The sequence below is a fragment of the Ambystoma mexicanum genome, chromosome 5q, assembly GCF_040938575.1.
Source record: "Ambystoma mexicanum isolate Mex_15411 chromosome 5q, UKY_AmexF1_1, whole genome shotgun sequence".
Classification (NCBI taxonomy): Eukaryota; Metazoa; Chordata; class Amphibia; order Caudata; family Ambystomatidae; genus Ambystoma; species Ambystoma mexicanum.
The window spans coordinates 599,639,865-599,647,765 of NC_090933.1; the positions used below are offsets into that span (position 1 = coordinate 599,639,865).

Here is a 7,901-nt window from a genome sequence, read left to right on the forward strand (position 1 = left end):
AATTCAAAAAGAATACAGGCCACAACTCAGGAAACTGTTTCAACATGGAATTGGAAAGGCCGTCAGGGCTGGGGGCTCTCAAGCGGCTAGCTCTATGGATGTAATAGAGGATGTCTTCAACTGAGAAGGATTAAGCAAAGTTCCCCTCCAATTGAGGTATAGAGGGTGACAGATTAGAGTCAGGGGCTGCATATAATTTGGAAAAGTGGGTGTACCATTGGACGGCTGAAACATCGTTAATTTGCATACAACTTTGGGAGCTGCTATGGCTTTTACTAATTAAAGCCCAGGTTTGGGATGCATTTTTCGAGCATATTTGTTTCAGCATAGTCAGACCATCATTTTGAAACAAGAAGGCCTGATGAGCTCTTTTCCAGTTTCGGTGTCTTGTCTTAATCTGTTTCAAAGTAGACCATCTCAACTCACCCGGTAAGAGTAAAGCCAATTTCCTTTCTCTTCTAAATAAGGCTTTTCGCTTTCTGCATATCTGCATCAAAGGTATGGTTGGTTGCATACCAATTTCTTGGCTTGGTAACAGTTCCAAACTGTTGCAACAACTGTACCTAGTCAAGCTCATTTTCAGTGGAAATCTGGGGTTTCAGGCACCAATCTTTCAGCAGAATGCTGAATTGCGTTAGCTTAGATTTGGTCCAGTGCAGTCGGTTCAGGGCCCAATTTACCTAAACTGTACCGGACATATAGGCTATAGGTAGATTAGGGCCATTATCATTAATGAGCCATTGAAGATTCAGCATTTCATGGTCGCTTTCTGTAGTTGGTAAAACTTGGAAGCAAGTAAGAAAGGCGAACAGTTCTCGGCTGGCGTAAATAAAGTCAATGGTCACAGTTGACTTACCCCTCTTCCATGTATAATGTGGGGGAAAGTCCTCAGGAGTGGTCCCATTGACCATAACCAGGTTCTTCGAGTCAGCAAAACTATTCCATTGTTTCATTCTGGTGTTAGAAGAGGCCTTACAATTATCTAAACAATGTAGGTTTAGGTCTCCAGATAGAATCACATAGTTAGATAGAGAAGAATGGAGCATTCTCTGCCATAGGCTTTCAAGGGCCTTTGTTGTTTGTGCAGCCGGATTCCAATATACATTGATAATAAAGTAGTTGGTCTGTCTAATATTAATCTGGGCATATTGTAAATATGGGTTAGGTACATGGTGCGCAACTAAGGTGATGTACGGACTAGTTTTTAAGGCAATCAAGGGACCTGACATAGGGCGACCTCTGCCACAGAAAATCACTGAGTTTAGAATAATATGGTGGTTATCCAAGATGGACACTGCGTTTACCAGGTTTCCTGGAAAAGAATAAGGTCATAGTTAGCCAAATTGCTAGATGAACCTGAAAAACGATGTCTGTACCCTCTTGTATTCCAACTTAGAAGTGAAATAGGGATCGTGGAGGAGATAGATAAATTAGGCATTTGTGCAAGTGAATTTTGGACTGGGCCTTTTGGAGGGGCAACAGATCCTTTAGATTGCTCCTTCAGTAGATCATTACTTGAGCCAGGAAGGGAATGGGGCTCAGATCTTATAGTATCGACCAACAGTTCAAAACCCAACTTATTTAGCTCAGCCTGGGCAACCCATAAGGTGTTAAGTACGACTCTTGATCGTAGCCAAATCCTGGCAACAGATAAATTGGTATCCTGGAGGAATTCCACCAATTCGATATTAGAAGTTTCGATATCTTCAAGCATGGGAATATCCCCAAAAATTGCCAGAATGCTGCTTCGCTTAACGTCGTATTTAGTGTAAGGCAGCTCTCTGCATCTGATAATCAGAGAATGGTAAAAATGCTTGAACACATATTTTTTAGGGAGAGACTGGGTGACTGGTTGCATAGTTAGGTGACTAGATGGTAAATCAAGGGCTAGTTTAGGATGAGCTGGTCGTATTCCTGGCAATAAGAAGGGGGCTTTAGTGTGTGCCTGACAAACACCTACCGAAGACTGTTTATCCATAAACTCGTCTTGACATGTGGAGGATCTTCGTGAATTAACAAAGTGATTGGACATATATTGTTCAACAGCTCTTCGCATAATATGTTCGAGGGGCAGCTCTGCGGGTGTGGCATTTGCGTGTCTAATATCTTCAATTTTTGAAGTAAATTCAGAGTTAGTGTGCTAACAGGGGCTGCCAGAATAGGATTAGTTTCTAACGGTTGAGAAGGAGGGGGGATTGGTAGTTCAGTGTTTTTCTTTGGGTCGATGTTATTGTTCAAGTGGGAGGCAAGGGAATTAATATGTTGAGAAGTCATGTAAGAGTCAATGGGCCTCATTACACGGTATGCGGTAACCATGGCGCTATTAGCGCCATGGTTGCCGCCGGTATTTTACCGTGTCCGCCTTGGTGGATGGCAGGATTACCGCCCTACTCCAAGGTGAGCGGGGGCGGTAATTCCCCATTCACCAAGGCACTTCCCCATTCCCATTTTTGCCCCCATAGGGCTCAATGGAATGGGGATGGAGCTAATTACGGTACCGCAAATTGCGGTACCGTAATTAGCACCAAGGTCCCTTTGCGGGCCCGTTCCTTAACGGCTGGTAAAACCAGCCGTTGAGGTCGAGTCCCGCAAAGGGACCTTGTAGTAAGACGGTAAGGGTTTACTGGTACCGGTAAACACTTACCACATTCCGTGTAATGAGGCCCAATCTCTTTCCAAATTTCATAGCGCCTAAGACTGAAAGCTGAATCATCTTTGTTAGCTGCTCTAGACAAGGAAAGGTTGCTCACCTTTTGAGGATTGTTTAGCACAATCTGTTGTTTCTCCGCTAACACAACAATCTCATTCAGGGGAGCATAAGAAATCGGTAAAGCAAGAGGCAGAGTTTCTTTATTTTTTTTTTTGCTAAAGTAATTTGGGCATATTTTAGTTGTACAGCTGCGTTAGTCAGTTTCTTAGTGGGAAGTTGGATTGCTCTAATAAACGACTTAGTAGCCGAAGAGGAAATATGTTGGTGAGCATGATTTTTAAGTTTTTTCTCCAATTTCATAGGTTTGGCCTTATTTGTAGTATCAGATTTGGGTAAACTACCCACTGAGAAAATGGTATATGGCTGTTTCTGCGAAGCTATACCAGAGGGCATGGGAGCATTTGCAAATTTATCTGCCGAGAAGGGTTCAGTTGACGCCTCTGCTTTCGGAGGCGAGCAGCATTCCTCATATATTATTCGAGAAAAAGAAGGAAGGATGCTCACACTAGATGGTAGGGGCAGGATGCCAGTATCAGCGGCACTCTGAATTAAAGTCCCCAGGAATTGGAGCGCCCCTGAATTCGCTTGCATGGATAATTCTGTGCCCTTAATCAAGGTAGCCTCCGATACACTAGAAGAGGGAACAGGGGGAAAAACAGGGGGCAGACAAGGGGCGGGTAAGGTGGACGGTAGCGAGGCTGCACTAACAGGATTACAAGAAACCCCTGACGGGTTAAATAGCATTTGCTGACTATCTCGAGGTTTTACCTTAAGCTTAGAGCAGCCGGATGCGGGGGCGTGGGAACATAACCTGGAGAGTGTCTGCGGTGTGCTGCCCATTTGTTTTCTTTTCGTATCAGCAAAAGTGGGAGTTAAGTGTTCTGGCATAGCTGATCTAAAAGAGAGTAAATGCCACGCAACATAGACACAACTCGAGAGAAGGGGTCAGGAAGAAGGATAGTATGATAACACGCTAAAATGGCAGGCCAAGGCAGATGCTGCACACTACACAGCGAACAGCCATTTAGGAACCACTTGTAAAGCACGTGCTGAAGCGCATTCATGGAGGAGATGTAGGCAAGCTCAGAACTGAAGGCAGAGTCACTATGAGGGAGCTGCCCTGCAAAAAAAATAGGAAGCGTGTGTTAGCTAAAGCTAACTCAAACAGTAAAGAAACGTCCACAGTAGTCCACAGTAGACCATCAGTAGTCCTTCAGGGACGAGGCATACCACACACTCAGGGTTGCAGAGGTCGCAGTCGCAATAACACAAAGAGCAACAACGGGCAGTGTTTCACCACAGCACAGCAAACAGCCACTTAGGAACCACTTGTGAAGCGCGCGCTGGAATGCATTCATGGAGGAGATGTCAGCAAGCTCAGAACTGAAGGTAGAGTCACTATGAAGGAGCCGCCCACACACTCAAGGTTGCAGAATTTGCAGTCGCAATAACACAAAGACCCAGAACAACAACGGGCAACGTCTCGCCACAGCAGAGCAAACAGCCACTTAGGAACCCCTTGTGAAGTGCGCGCTGAAGCGCGTTCACGGAGGAGATGTAGGCAAGCTCAGAACTGAGCTATTCATTTTTTCTTCTAGTAGAAAAATGATACATAGAGTAACAATGCAAACAAATAATAGCACCATATTTTACATCTATATAACATTATTTGGGTGGCTCCTGCCCAGGGTGCAGCCCCTCCTCTGAGCTCAGACAGAAGAGGTGCATCTCTCCTTAGCAGCATACTACGTAGTACCGAAACCGCAATTTACACGTCATGGGACACTGGGAGTAGCTGCTGCAGCCAGCCCGGCTAGCTGAGCAAGCAGAGAGATGTAATGACATGGCCGCAGCTGTGAAGGTGGGGACTGAGCTGAATGAGCCCCTCTCCAATGAACGTAGGAACTCGCTATCTGTGGCCTACAAGAATGTTGTTAGGGCCAAAAGGTCTCCCTCGCATGTGATCAGTAGTATTGAACAGAAAACTAGGTGTATGGCAATGAGAGAAGCTGAAGAAGTTAAAGGCTTACAGGGAAACAATCGAGAAGGAACTGGAGACAATCTGCAATGATATGCTATCACGTCTAGATATGTTCTTGATCAAGAATTGCAACGATTTCCAGTATTAGAGCAAGGTCTTCTACTTGAAAATGATAGGAGATTACTACATTTACTTGGCTGAGGTTGCATCTTGTGAAAAGAAAAAAAGTGTGGTGGAATCTTCTGAGGCGTCATACAAGGAAGCCTTTGAGATAAGCAAAGAGCGTATGCAACCTACTCATCCAATTCGACTAGGGCTGGCCCTCACCTTTTCTGTGTTCTACTACGTAATCCAGAGCATCTAGGAACAGGCCTACCTTCTAGCCAAACAAGCCTTTGACAATGCCATTGCTGAACTGGACATGTTAAACGAGGATTCTTATAAGGACTCCACCGTTATGATGCAGCTGCTACAGGAACACCTTACACTCTGGAGGAGTGACCAACAGGATAAAGAAGGCAACAATTAAGTGGCTTGCACCGCTTTCCACTGCCCACCTCATGATTGCCCTTCCCATCACTACCAATACCTTCTTGCCAAACACAAAATGTAACAGTGCTAAATATATCCTTCTCTGCACATTTGCTCATATCTGCGTATGAAGGTAAATCATTGTGCACTTTTGTGGGCATTGTATGTGTAGGTGTATCAGGCCTCCTTGCTTTAGTTACACTTGAAGATTATTCGAAAAGAGAGATCTATCTAAATATGAGGCATTTTCGTTTGCCTATTATTTTAACTATGAGCCGAATGATGAAAAGCAGTCTTTCCAGGACATCTTCTAATTTCAGTTTTTAAACGCGATGGTGTTTTTGTTTTGAAAAGTGCTCTTTGTGCATGCAGATATTGACACCCCTTTCCCTGCCGTCTAAAGAAGCATCATTGAAACAGGCAAATGTAAACGGTGCTGGAGGAAGCTGGTGTTAAAGGACTCCTCCGTCCTGCTTTATCTGCTTCAATTGACTGTTATGCATGAGGATTGCATAGGTTGGTTTTTGCCTTTTTTGGCATTTAGCCTCTCAGTCTGCCCATCAGTTTGAGGATGTTAGGCACTAGAATACCGACCTTTGATGCCAAAGGATGAAGTCAAGGCCCACCAAAAATGTGAACTGAATTGAGTACCCCTGTCCGAGACGATAACAGTGGGTAATCCAAAGAAATGAAAGACATGCTTCAGAGAGAGATCAGCCAACAAAGTGGCAGAAGGCACACTGATACAAGGAACAAATATCGCCAATTTGGTAAAGTAGTCAATGACAATCCATATGGTATTGTGGTTACGGACCAGCGAGAGTTCAACAATAAAGTCCATTCATACCATATACCAGGGTTTGTGAGGAATGGGGGGTGGGCATTAAAGACCCATTGGTTTGTGTGTTTGGCCCCTACACTGCGCACACACAGAACATGTAGCGATATAGTTCGTAACATCCCAGGACATAGTAGACCACCAAGACCATCTGCGCAGTAACTCCAGAGTTTTATGCCACCCCTGATGAACATCTATGAGGGAATCATGACAACACTGTAGGGCACAGAGGCAGGATTCTTCATCAAGGATGTAGATCCTGTACTGAACATATGCCAAGCCATTAATGACATGAGCGTTGATGTCTTCCACATCAGTGGGATGAGCAAGAACCCAGGATAGGATCATGTTCACATGCGTTTTATGAGGGGTACAGCCACAAGCCACCTGGTGGGGAAGCACGAGAGGTTGATCACCTCCTGGCGAGGAAACTGGCTTGCCCAAGTGAGAAAGGGCATCCCCCTTGCTATGGAGGACAGCAGGTCTATAGCTGATGAGAAAATCGAGGAAAGGAAAGAATGCCAACAGGCTTGCCTAGCTGTTGAGCATTTTACAGACTTGAGGGCAAGCAGATTACGATGATCCATGAAAAAAGTCACTGTATCACAGGCTCCCAATAAATGATGGCACCACTCAGTGAAAGCATCCCTGATGGCCAGCAGCTCTCATTCAGTGACAGTGTAGTTCTGTTCAGAAAGGGTCAATTTACGGGAGTAAAAGGCCACAGGATGAGTATTACTGGTGCATGTTTGCGAAAGAACCGCTCCTATAGCGATGTCAGAGGCGTCCGCTTACACTATGAACGGCAGCAGAGAATCAGGGTGTTGTAGGACTGGTACACTGTTTTCAGACACTCAAATTCCTTCTGGGTAGCCGAATTCCATCTAAAAGGCACTTTAGGAGAAGTCAGACTAGTTTATGGAGTCATGATAGAGGTCAAAGAGTAAATAAACCTTCTATTGTAAATCTGAGAAAAGACTGCAAAGCCTTCAAAGAACCAGAAATGGGCCACTCCAGTACAGCTTTCACTTCTGAGTGGCTCATTTTACCCACTTTATGCATAATGTCATAACTCAGAAACTCAACTTCCGTAGCGTGGAACACACATTTTTCCACTTTAGCAAACAAGTGGTATTTTTTAAACCTCTGCAAGACAGAACAGGCATGTTCTACATGTTGCTCGACAGTATCAGAATAAATCAGGATGTCAACCAGATAGATGACCAGGTATTGGTCAGATATGTGTTGGGGAGGAGAGGTCTTTCCGACCCCCTCGACATTCCTGCGTGAAATGGCTCTCATATTTACCCGATGGCGGGAGACGTCCCCATGTGAATTTGTCTGTTTTTTATAATTTGGACTTAGAGTTCGTTACGAAAAAAGGACGGTAAACACAGCTTTTGGTGAAACATACAGACTCCATTTTGTGTCACCCTAAACGCCATCTTTTCCTAAGCCATTTAATGATCCCTAAAAAGCCATCATTCAAGATGGCTAAATACAAAGGGATGTGTGGAGGTTGTTCGAAGAAACGTCCCCTACAAATAACAATGAAAAAGGGTCAGAAGCTCCAGCAGTGCCAAATGGTGAGGCAGGAGAAAAGGACGAAGGAAGGGCAGAACCAAAGAAATTGTACCCACTACTCACAAGACCCGCTGAAGGGTATTGTGATCCACTGTACTTACCACAAACAAGCGCACCGGCCACCCCAGTAGCTGCACTACCTCCCCCATATGTCCCAGTTAATCACACAGGTGCCCCTGATTTTGAAAAACTGATGACAAATATGCAGGCTGAGTAAGCACGATTGCGGACATTCTGCGAGACAGCATTGTCAACAC

The 7,901-nt window shown here is 44.7% G+C and overlaps 1 pseudogene; it reads left to right on the forward strand.

Moving 5' to 3' along the window:
• The first annotated feature begins 4,487 nt into the window (after positions 1-4,487).
• Positions 4,488-5,220, forward strand: LOC138498611 (14-3-3 protein eta-like; annotated as a pseudogene).
• Positions 5,221-7,901: the final 2,681 nt, after the last annotated feature.